This window comes from Talpa occidentalis, unplaced genomic scaffold, assembly GCF_014898055.3.
Source record: "Talpa occidentalis isolate TD23 unplaced genomic scaffold, MPIMG_talOcc4v2.1 talOcc4.15, whole genome shotgun sequence".
Taxonomy (NCBI): Eukaryota; Metazoa; Chordata; class Mammalia; order Eulipotyphla; family Talpidae; genus Talpa; species Talpa occidentalis.
In genome coordinates this window covers 74,667,323-74,680,837 of record NW_023601543.1, presented here as the reverse complement: position 1 = coordinate 74,680,837, position 13,515 = coordinate 74,667,323, and positions in this window count along the sequence as shown.

Below are 13,515 nucleotides of genomic sequence, written 5' to 3'. Positions count from 1 at the left end.
TACCACTACCCAAAACTAGCATTCAAAAACTTACAGATGAATCTTTAATGGTCTCACAACAGATTTTTAAGTGAGTGAAGTCCCTCTCTATCTCTGCCATCAGTTGACAATCCATTTGCTTAAAGTTGGAAAATATACCAGTCACTAAATTGGACAAGACCCAGTCTAATTGGGCTGGCATACAAATAATAACAAGTAAGATAAAGGAAGGGAAGTTGGCGACAAAGGGAACAATGTTATGGTGAAGGATAGAATTGGATTTTTAGTGACGAACTTGATATTTATATATACACATTCTCAATGAAGCATTTATGTTAGTTTTGTCTTTCTGCTAATTCTTTTATGTTCTGTGTGAGTCATGTATTTTAATTTATACATATTCATCATTACATAACAACTAGTTTGGATGTAACCATGAAAGCAGTTCATGGAATGAAGTAAACTTTATTTTTTTAAAGAATTATTTTTATTTATTTATAGAAGAACTGGGGTACAGGCCAGAGGCACGGGAGAGTGAGAGGATTTACCAGAGAGAGTGGGGAGCAGAACAGGCAGACTGACTGAAATACACTGCTGAGGGGAGCAGTGGGCGAGACAGGAGAGGTCTGCCACAACATGTGGGCTTCAAACCTACACTGCAGAGGATGCGGACAGCTTCACAGTGCAGTGCTCAACCACCTGCATCACCAGAGAGGCCCCCTAAGCTATATTTATATATTACAACTATATGAATAACTATTATAGCTATTTATCATTTGTTATAGAGGTGTGAGTAAACAACCAGATGGCCTTATTTTTTTTTTTATGTATAACATACCCCCCATTCTAAATGATAGAATTTCCATAGCAGTTGTTTCTATATATGTTTTACTAAGTTTATTTTTGATATGCGAGGCATTTCCTTAGGTGGTAGATAGACAAAACCATACAAAAAATGGAAAGTGAAAAAAGTCAATCTACCAACTTACTGAGATTTCTCTGTGATATCGAATAATGTATTTCATCTTTCTAATAATCTGAAAACTGACTTTTTACAAGTTCCTTTGCTACTAACATCTCTTCCTGGGGTTTGTACCTATTCCCCCAAGTACTATCATGCCAATCATTGGCTTGTGTGAAACAGGCAGTATGAAAAAAATCACAGGTAATTTAAGCCCTTATATATCTAACTCCTATTAATATGATTGGTATACTTGGCTTTACTTCTGTATTCTGTGATTTGCAGTTTCAAAATTTAAATTATCGATTAATATAAAAGTCCTCAAGAGAGACAATACATTGGAATCACAAGAAATACATTTGCCTGGATTGCTCCCTGACATACAGAAGAGAAAATCCTGGGATGGATACATGGTATAAAGCCCCATGGGTATAGTTAATGACTAAAGACTGACTCTAGATACGTATTTTTGGTTCCCTTTTCTCTTTTATCTCCCTACTTCCTAACATCTGACCTTCAAATTTAGACACAGTACCTGACATCAGACAACATCAAGTGTAGACAGGAAAACCATGTGCTTGTTTATACCTTTTTTGTTTTGGTTTCAGTATATCTATTTTCTCCTCATGGTCTGTACCTCTATGTTGTTCTCCCAATACCCACACTTCCCGATCTTTAAAAAAAATAAGCTTTCATTATTCAAGTATTTTGTTGAATCTCATAATAATCCCCTGGATGTTTCATCATCTCAAAACTAGGACAACAAACAAGAGCCTGATATTTGCATTGCGAGTTTGTTATTTCAATTCTTATTCTTTATATTAAGCATTCTATAAATATGTAAGTCTCACAAATAATATTTATATTTTTATATTAATTTTTACATCATTGTTCATTTTAAAACAATATTTGCTTCCCCCCACCCCCTCAGGTGAAGTCCCCATAGTTTCCTTCACCAATGCACCCATGCACCATCACCTCAGTCCCCTGTGCTCCTCCCTTCCTCCCTCTGATCCCTCTCCCTCCTCCTCCCCTGCAGTATGTGTCTGATTTATAATGATCTGTTTTTGCTTTGTTGTGTTTTGTGCTGTTACTATTTTTTTAAAGATTTATTTATGTATGCATACAAGACTTGGGGTAGAGGCCAGAGATGTGGGGAGTGAGAGGATTCACCAGAGACAGAATGGGGAACAGAATAGGCAGACTGACTGAATCATACTGCAGAGGGGAGCAGCAGGCGAGACAGGAGAGGTCTGCCGTGCCTTGTGGGTTGCTCCCTGGCTGGCTGGGGTTCGAACTTGTGCTCCAGAGACTGCGATTGCTTCATAGTGTGGTGCTTAACCCCTTGCACCACCAGGGAGGCCCTGTTATTTTTTTTACCATGATGTCTTATTTGGTTCCCCTATATTCCTGCTGTCAGTGAAACCATCTGATATTTTTCTTTTTCCTTCTGGCTTATTTCACTGAGCATAATTCCTTCTAGTTCCATCCACGTTGTTGCAAATGGCATGAGTTTATCTTTTTTGATTGCTGAATAATATTCCATTGTGTATATATGCCACATCTTGTTGATCCAGTCATCTATTTTTGGGCAACAAATAATATTTATATATTATGCTATCAATCCTTATAGCCCACTGAGCACAGCCATATTGCTAAATAATGTTAGGTACCATTTAAACATATGAAAGACCTTAGTGATAGTTTCAAGTAGAGGATTTGAGTATGAATGCTTGGAACTGGCAAAGGAACTACTATGCTATTTAGGTGTGACTTTAACATCTTTAAATCCCAAGGCCTGGCTCACATTATTTAATCAGTGTTCTAAAGGCATTCAATATTAAAAGCATTACTATTTTATTTTTTGCCTCCCAGCTATAACATTTCTCCTACCACTGTGCATCATAAAGTCATGCTGATAAAGAGTGGACAGGTGTAGGCATATTACTCGGTTCACTTATTCCCAGTTAATTACCTTTATGGTTCAAATACCAAGTGATAATAGGAAAGCATGATAAATAGTTCTCCATTAAAATGCTTGGATTATTATAAAAAATGACTTGCTTTCTGCCAGCCAATTCTCAGCATGTTATTTATCCCATAATACAGTCCTAAAAATGACACAGATATGTTTCCCTATAAGAGGGCTATGTGATAATGCCTCAAGCTAGTTTTGACATGCCAATGAGATATTTGATATAAGCGCTTTATGATGACATGTTCTTTTAACTTTATTTAAGAAAAAAATTTAAGATTAAATTTTACATGCATTTTAATTATTATAAAAATATAGAAAACATTTGTCATTTATTATTGTAAATTTTATTATTACTAAATGACTTTAAATATTAGAATTTGGGGAGCTATCTTTTCATAATGGACCATTTTTCATAATGGTTTCCATGTGAGTAGAACTAAAATTAGTCATAGTAGTGTAAACTCCTGAAGAATTGGAATGGCATACCTGACAAAAGGATACTAATCAGTTTCTGAGAATTTTGAAGTTCGAGATTTAAGGAATCTTGTGGGAGGCAGAATAATGGTTCCCCCTAAAGATATCCATGTCCTAGTTCCCACAACCTGTCAATATGCTACATTCCATGGGAAAGGGTATTTAAGAATGATTAAGGTTCTAATCAGATGACCTTAACCAGACAGAGAGAATAGCCTATCTTAGTAGCATAGCCCAAGTGGGTCCAATGTACTCACTCAACCAAGGGTCCTTGTAACTGAAAGAGGCAGAAGAAGAGAGTGAGAAAGGGAGATGTGACATGTGAAGAAGGATCAGAGAGGAGCAACAAAGTATCCACAGGTCAAGAAATATGGGTTTCCTCTAAAAACTATACAAAAGGAAGGAAACATATTCTCACCTTGAGACTATGCAGGGAATATAGCCCTGGTAAAACCTTGATTTTAGCCTAAGGAGGTCTGTGCCAGACTTAGGACTATAGAATTGTAAGGTAATACATTTCTGCTGTTTTTAAGCTAAGAAATTTGTGATAATTTGTTATTGTAGCAAAAGAGAACAAATACCAGGGTACTGGGTATTGTTCTTTAAAAAATGCATCATTATTCTCCTTTCTGTTGGCCACTGAGTTGAAAATATGTCCATGGAATTTTACTTTAAGGTCATGAAAAGAGGATAAAATTGGTCCTTATATGAGAGACAACTACTAGAGTAAGTAATAGCAATTTGAGAAGAGCAGTAAGCTCTTATGTTTTCAAAAAGCTTCAGAAACCTCAACTGCTGAGTAGCATATAGAAATTCTCAAGAAATAATTACTCTTATTTTAATGATGTGAATCAGCTCAATAAATTAGATATGCATAATTCTTAAGTCTATAGAGGAGATAAGGATGCAAATAAATCCAAATAAACTAAATTCCAGGAAGTTACAAGCTCACTTAGAAGCAGCACATGTTTGCTTTTAACCAGTGGAACAGTAGGAGAAGAAATCCACCACAGATGAACTTAAGGAAAAACAAGTTAGATTTTTTTTTTTTTTATAATAAATTTTATTTTTATATTCCCCATACAATTGCAACCCCCCCATTCTAACCACAATCCCTCCCCTCCCTCCCCCCACCCCCAAAAAGTGTCTCTGGTTCATAGTTTTTTGTTGATTTTGATTTTCACTTTCTTATAGTTATTCATTTTCCTGGTCCCTCATTTAAGTTTTCTAGATTCCTGCTATGAGTGAGACCATCCGGTATTTTTCTTTTTCTTTTTGGCTTATTTCACTGAGCATGATCCCTTCCAGTGCCATCCATGTTGCTGCAAATTGCATGTGTTTATCTTTTTTGAATGCTGAGTAATATTCCATGGTATATATGTACCACATCTTCTTGATCCAGTCATCTATTTTTGGGCATTTGGGCTGTTTCCAAAGCTTAGCTATTGTAAATAGTGCTGCTATAAACATAGGTGTGCAGGTGCTCTTTGGAATGGATGTTTCTGTGTCCTTTGGGTAAATACCTAGGAGTGGAATTGCTGGATCATATGGAAGCTCTATGTTTAGTAGGTCAAGAAATCTCCACACAGCTCTCCATAGTGGTTGGACCAGTTTGCACTCCCACCAACAGTGCAGGAGAGTTCCTTTTTCTCCACAACCTCGCCAACATTTGTTGTTGCTAGCTTTTTTAATATGTGCCATTCTCACTGGTGTAAGATGGTATCTCATGGTAGTTTTGATTTGCATTTCCCTGATGACAAGTGATGTTGAACATTTTTTTATATGCCTGTTGGCCATTTGCATTTCCTCTTCAGAGAAGTTTCTTTTTAGCTCTTCTGCCCATTTTTGACTGGGTTATTTTCTTTGTTGTTGTTGAGTCTCATCAGCTCTTTGTAGATTTTTGTGATCAGTCCCTTATCATTAGTGTTGGGTGCAAAAATGTTCTCCCAGTCAGTGGGGTTTCTCTTTGTTTTTGTTATTGTCTCTTTTGCTGTGCAGAAGCTCTTTAATTTGATGTAGTCCCAGCTGTTTATCTTTGCCTTCACTATCACTGCTTTGGGTGATGTATCTGTAAAGATGTCTTTGATGTGCAAATCACGTAGTGTTTCGCCTATATTTCCTTCTATATATTTTATGGTTTCAGGTTATGTCTAGTTCTTTAATCCATTTTGAGTTGATTTTTGTGTATGGTGTGAGGTAGTGGTCAAGCTTCATTCTTTTGCATGTAGCGACCCAGTTTTCCCAGCACCATTTATTGAACAGACTTTCTTTGCTCCAATGCATAGTCTTTGCTCCTTTGTCAAAGATTAGTTGACCATAAATCTGTGGGTTTATTTCTGGATTTTCTATTCGATTCCATTGGTCTGTATGTCTGTTCTTGTTCCAATACCATGCAGTTTTGATGATTATGGCTTTGTAGTATAGTTTGAAGTCTGGGAATGTGATGCCTCCATTCCCTTCTTTCTTTGTCAGGAGAGCTTTGGCAATTCAGGGTTTTTTTGTGATTCCATATGAATTTCATCAATAATTTTTCTATTTCTTTGAAGAATGACATTGAAATTTTGATTGGGATAGCATTGAATCTGTATATTGCTTTTGGTAGGATGGCCATTTTAATGTTTATTCTTCCAATCCATGAGCAGGGGATGTCTTTCCATTTCTTTGTGTCTTCTTCTATTTCTTTTAATAGTGTTTTATAGTTTTCTAATGGCAGTGAGTGGGATGACCTGGTGGAATAGAATCGTGAGGAGCTCCAGCCACTGAATGTGTCTACCAAACCTTTCTTACAAACTTGTACTGAGGGCAGAGGAATAGTACACTCAAGTCAGGAGAGAGGACAGAGAGCTGAGGAAGATGACCCCTGACGTGAAAAGGGCCTTGCCCACAGACAGGCAGCATTCATTTGAAGGTTTGGCTTAGAGCAGGAGAAAATAGATAATCTACTAGAGAGATTACCTAGCTAAGTATATAATTGTAAAACTGCTGAAAATAAAAGATAGAATATCTTAGAGCAGCTAGAAAAAGAGACAGCCGTATACATGATGATAACAATTACCATAAACAAAAAGGGCCAGAAGAAAATTGGATGGTGTGCAATAAAGATAAAGGTGTGTTCACAGAAAAAGTGAAGAATTTGTCTCTGGCAAAATGGCACTATATATATGCTAAAATAATTTATTTGGGATGAAAGGAAATGTACTTGATGGACGTTCAGATTCTCAGAAAAGAATGAAAAGCATTAGAAAATGTAAACATGTGAGAACATTTGTAAAACTTCATTTTTATTTTACTCAGATAAATAGGTGAATTTAAATAATAAAGGTTAAAGCAAAAAAATCAACAAAATAGACAAAGTACATCAATAATGCCAACAGTTCTTTTAAATTATCAAAAAATTGGTAAACCCTTAACAAAATTGATTTAGAAAATGAAAGAGACCTAGAAACTACTACAGATCCTACAGACATTAAAAAGATAATGAAAAGAGGAGATCAACATGACAGCAGGGTAACCCTGCAAGTAAATCCTCCCGTTAAAAAAAAAATTAATAGGGAGGAAAAGCAGCAGGTCTCTGCAAAAAACAGGACACGAAAGATAAATGGGAAACTCTGGCAAACTGCCCAAAAAGGAAAGTTCCCATAAAAGAGGACAAAAAGAGAGGAAAGCTCAGAACCCTGCTACCCTCCCCCACCCACAAAGCTGGCACACTCCAACCAACAGAAAAGAAAAGAAAACAACAGCAAAGAGAACAAACTACATATTATGTGGGACTGTGAACAGAAAGGAACTACTGCACCCCGCTAATGGGGACTGTGGAGAACTGTGCGGGAATCCCCACAGAGTTGAGGAACAGCTCCGGGTGCCATTAGAGGAAGATAAGGACTCCCCAGAAAGACCTACAAATAGCCCAACACCAGCCGGTAAGCTTGTGTGGAAAAGCTATCAAGCTAGAAAAGCATACGCAGATCGGGGCTGCCCAGATTCCTGTTCCCACGAGCTAGGTTCGTGGGGAGACACGTGGGAACTGTGACTGAGGTGAATGACCTCACTGAGTAATCAAAATCCAGGCACGGGAGCAAACACATATAAATAGAATTATAAAAGTAAGAGGAGAAATCACAACAGACTCAGTAGAAATCAAAAGAATAATCAGAGATTACTTTTAACACTTATATGCAAACAAATTCAACAACTAGAAGAGATGGATAAATTCCTAGTACGATATAATGCTCCAAAGTTGGACAAAGAAGAAATAGAACATCTAAAAAGACCAATTACAAGCAGCAAAATTGAGGCAGTAATCAAAGCACTCCCTAAAAACAAAAGCCCAGGCCCTCACGGCTTCACAAGTGAATTCGACCAAACGTTCAGCAGTGAATTAGTGCCCATCCTACACAAACTCTTTCAAAAAATTGAAAAAGAAGGAATACTACCAAATACATTCTACGAAGCCAACATTACACTAATACCAAAACCCAACAAAGACAGCACACAAAAAAAAAATAACAGGCCAATCTCCCTCATGAACACTGATGCAAAAATCCTCAACAAAATCCTTGCCAACAGAATCCAACAATGCATCAAAGGGATAATACACCACGATCAAGTGGGAGTCATTCCAGGGGCACAAGGATGGTACAACATATGAAAATCGATCATTGTAATCCAACACATCAATAAGAAAAAAAAATAAAAACCATAGGATCATATTAATAGATGCTGAGAAAGCATTCGACAAAGTCCAACATCTATTTATGATGAAGGCTCTTGAAATTCTTGGGATAGAAGGAACATACCTTAACATGACAAAAGCCATATATGACAAACCCATCACCAATATTATTCTCAATGGCAAAAAGCGGAAGGCCTTTCCTTCAAGATCAGGAATAAGACAAGGATGTCCTCTCTCACCGCTGCTCTTCAATATAATACTGGAGGGCCTAGCCAGGGCAATAAGACAAGAGAAAGACATACAAGGAATCCAGATAGGGAAAGAAGAAGTAAAACAATCACTATTTGCAGACGATATGATAATATACATAGAGAATCCTAAAAACTCCACAGAAAAACCACTCAAAATAATCAACCAGTTCAGTAAAGTAGTGGGATACAAAATCAACACTCAAAAATCAGTAGCCTTCCTATACACAATCAATCTGAAGAAGAAATAAAGAAAACCATCCCTTTTATAATTGGAACCAAAAAAAAAAAAATCAAATACTTGGGACTAAACCTAACAATAGAGGTGAAAGACCTATACAAAGAAATTGAAGACACAAAGAAATGGAAAGACATCCCCTGCTCATGGGCTGGAAGAATTAACATTATTAAACCGTCCACCCTACCAAAAGCAATATACAGATTCAATGCTATTCCAATAAAAATCTCAATGACATTCCTCAAAGAAATAGAACAAATACTAATGAAATTCATATGGAACTGCAAAAAAACCCACAAATAGCCAAAGCCCTACTGATGAAAACAAGGGGGTAAGAAGGTATCACACTTCCAAACTTCAAGCTATAGTACAAAGCCATAATAATTAAAACAGTTTGGTTTTGGAACAAAAACAGACACACAGACCGATGGAACGGAATAGAGAGCCCTGAAATAAAGCCACACTTATGTGGACAACTGATCTTTGACAAAGGAGCAAAGAATATGCAATGGAACACTGACAGTTTGGACCTCCACATGCAAAAAAATGAAACTAGACCACTACCTTTCACCGTGCACAAAAACAAACTCGAAATGGATAAAATAACTGGAAATAAGACCTGAAACCATGAGATATATAGAAGAAAATATAGGTAAAACACTACAAGACATACATCTCAGAAACATCTTTAAAGACTCATCACCCAAAGCAGTGGTAGTGAAGGCAAAAATAAACACCTGGGATTACATCAAACTGAAAAGCTTCTGCACAGCAAAAGAGACATTAACCAAAACAGAGAGACACCCCACTGATTGGGAAAAAAATATTTTCACTCCAGTCAACTGATAAGAGACTGATTACAAAGATATACAAAGAACTAACATGACTCAACAAAAACACAATAAACAATCCAGTCAAAAAATGGGCAGAACTTAAGATATTTCTGCAAAGAGGAAATGCAAATGGTCAACTGGCATATGAGAAAATGTTCAAGATCCCTTATAATCAGGGAAATGCAAATTAAAACCACATTGAAATACCACCTTACACCAGTAAGAAAGGCACATATCAAAAAAACAAGAAACAACAAATGTTGGCGAGGATGCGGTGAAAAAGGAACTGTCCTACATTGCTGGTGGGAGTGAAAACTGGCCCAACCACTATGGAAAGCTGTGTGGAGATTCCTCAGTCTACTAAAAATGGAGCTACCATACAACCTGGCAATTCCACTGCTAGGGATCTACCCAAAGGACACAAAAACAGTGATTCTAAAGAGCACCTGTACCCCTATGTTTATTGCAGCACTATTTGCAATAAGTAAAACCTGGAAACAACCCAAACTCCCAAAAATAGATGACTGGATCAAGAAGATGTGGCACATGTACACAATGGAATATTATTCAGCAATCATAAAAGATAAACTCATGCCATTCGCAGCAACGTGGATGGAACTAGATGGTATTATGCTCAGTGAAATAAGCCAGAAGGAAAAAGAAAAATATCAGATGCTTTCACTGATAGCAGGAATATAGGGGAACCAAATAAGACATCAGTGTAAAAAAAAATAACAAAACACAACAAAGCAAAAACAGACAATTATAAATCAGATACATCCTGCAGGGGAGGAGGAGGGAGAGGGATCAGAGGGAGGGAGGGAGGAACACAGGGGACTGAGGTGATGGTGCACGGGTGCCATGGTGAAGGCAACTCTATGGGGACTACACCTGAGGGGGTGGGGAAGCAAATATTGTTCAAAAATGAATAATGATGTAAAAAATTAAAAAAATTAATATAAAAATAAAATAAAAAGATAATGAAGGAATATCATGAATGATACATCACTAATTCAACAACTTGGATAAAACAGTTAAATTCCTTAGAGCGATACAACTTAGCAAAACTGATATGAGATGGAATAAAAAACTGTACGTTACAAAAACTGAATTCATGTATGTAAAGACTAAAATCCTATACCAAAGAAAAATCTAGGCTCAAAAATCTTTCCCAGAAAATTCGTTATAATAGCAAATAAAGAAACCTTACCCAAACACTTTCAGAAATTAGAGTAGTATGTTCCATCTCATTTTATAAAGGCTGCATACTATTTGATATCAAAGCCTGACTATTCTAAGTATTTACCCATGAGAAATAAAAACATGTCTACAAAAAAACTTCTAACGTTCCTTGTGCCAAGATGCTATGAGCTTACATGTTTTAAACGCATACCAAAATATAACAATTGCAAAGTCATTATCTCCCTTTCCCAGTGATGCTTGCCAAAATTCCACTTCACAAGATTCCTTAAAGAGCCTTTTGAAGGCTTTAAAATGTTGGATATATTCTTTTAGTTTTTGCATATGAGCACAAACTACTGAGATTATCCAGTAGTAAAGCAGAAAATAGGCATTTTGAGTAGACCATGTAAGATAGTTGTTTGTTCTTGCCCTTCAAGACACATAACAACAATGACAGCAAAGGCTATCTCACTTAGAATTGAGTTTGCTTTTCCAAATTATGCCATGATCACCTAAAAGGAAATGCTGAGCTAGCTAAGCACCACTGCAGATTTGTAATTGAAAAAGACAGAGGCTCTGCTTTCAAGGAGTATGCAATCTAATTAGGGAGAGCAAGACAAGACAGAAGTGACTTTGATGCAATGAAATAAGCCCAATACCAGAGAGGATATTCTATCTTTTATCACTTTGGAAATTTCAGCCAACATATAGTAAGCATTGGCATATTAAAAAAAAAAAGTTACGGTTACCTTTGCAATTAGAAATTGCTGATAACTAATAGCAAGCTTCTTTAGTAAACTTTCATGATTATTGGCAGCGTTATTTACAATAGCCAAGAACTGGAAACAACCCGTGCCCATGGACAAATGATTGCATAAAGATGTTGGTTGTGTCTGTATACACACACACACACACACACACACACACACACACACTCATTCTCTCTCTGTCTCTCTCTCTCTCTCACACACACACACACACACACACACAAATGCAATACTAATCGTCAATAAAATAAACATGGAATCCTGCCATTTGTAACTACACAGATGGACCTAGAGGCTATTATACTTTGTGAAATATGCCATATGGAGAAAGACAGTATGATTCATGTATATGTGGTATACAGAAATAAAAAACTAATGAATAAGCAAAATAAAACAAAAGCAAATTTTTAGACTATAGAATCAATTAGTATTTATCAGAGAGATGAGAGGGTGGGTGGGTAAACTGGGTAAAAAGTAAAATTATCACATTTAAGTGATAAACTGAGTTTATAAAGTGACTTTTAAAGATGCGCACCTTAACTTATGTAACATCATAATGCAGTATCACTTCAATTAAAAGGAATTCTAATAAAACATCTAATCCTATATTTTATACTTATTTAAGAATGAGATTAAATAAAAATGATTACATGCATACCCTAAAAGTGAATATAAAAAGAAACAAACATAATTATATATCAAGCTGATAACACCATATTTAAAATTAATTATCTTTACTTTTAATTTTGATATTACATATTTAAAAATCAGACATTACTTTTGTTCAGTTTCTTTACTTTTCACTCCTCATGAATCTCTACCTTTCTCTAAGAGATTTTTCTCTGTAGTGCAACATTTAGTATTTGCTTTAGATGGTGTCGGTTGATCGCAAATTCTAATTGTAGCTTTTTTTTGTTCTGCTTCATTTTGCTCTTTAATATTTGCTATGGAAAATTGTTTTCCCTTGATATGGATTTAATTTTCTTTAAAAAGTACATTGAACAAGTCATTCTGTCTTGAATTACACTGCAACTCACACTATCTCTCCTTTGAGGATTATCTTATTTTCATTGTTCTTTTTTCTGTGTCCACTATTAAATTTCTTGTTAGTGTGTGTGAGAGAGAGCGAGAGAAAGTGAAAGAGAACATGGGTGTATATTTCATTTTGATGGAAATTTGTTATTTGTATCTGTGTCAAAGTATCTGTCAGTTTTGTAATTTTTTTCAACCATTATCTCGAAATATTGCTCCTTCTCCATTTCTCTCTTCTGCTTCTTACTGATAATAACTGGACTTTATAGTTTCTTAGTGTATCCTCTATGACTTTTATTCTGTTTTGGTTTGGGGGGAGTGTTTTCACTGTGCTTTGAGTATTTTTCTGAACTATCTTCCATTTCACTACTTCTTAGTAAATGTTCTGACTTCCTTTCACTTCACAAATTCTCTCTTCAACTGTGTTAATCTTCTGTAAAACACTTAAATTGGATATTGATTTTCATTATTTTTCTGTTCTAATAATTCTGGTTTCACATATATTTATAGTTATTTGTGTTCTGCATATATTTTCAGGCTTTTAGTGTACTGAAATAAACAGATACTTTATACTCTGACCATGTCAATATCTCTCAAAATTATGTGCTATTTGTTCTACTGCTCCCCACTTTTTCATCTTATTTTCTTATGTGCTTCATTCTATTCCCATGTGACCACTAAAAAACTACAGTATAGTTTCATAAATGTACTTTCCAAGAAGCAAATGTCCTGAGGGGGGCAAAATTACTTTCAATGCTGAGCTTACCTTTCTTGATTTGCACAATCCCTCCTACAACTTGGTCTGGTAACTTCTTATTCTATTATTAGCTATTTGATGTAGTAAGGTTTTTGTTTTTTAAAGTTCAAACCAATCCTTTAATTGTTCTCAGCAGGAAAGTTAGTAATAATTCTCTAACATCCTTTCTAGAAGTATAAGTCACCAGATGGCCTCATTCCTTTACCTTTTAAAAATAGCTTTGTCACATTTGTTTATAGCCCTAAAAATATGTCATTTAGTTTTGCATATTTTGGCACATATAAATATAGTACTGTATAATATATATTATTCTGTGACCTAATATTTTTACTCACTGTAGCAATCTATGTATGCTCTTTATTGATACATAAATTTTCATCTAGAGATACTTTGA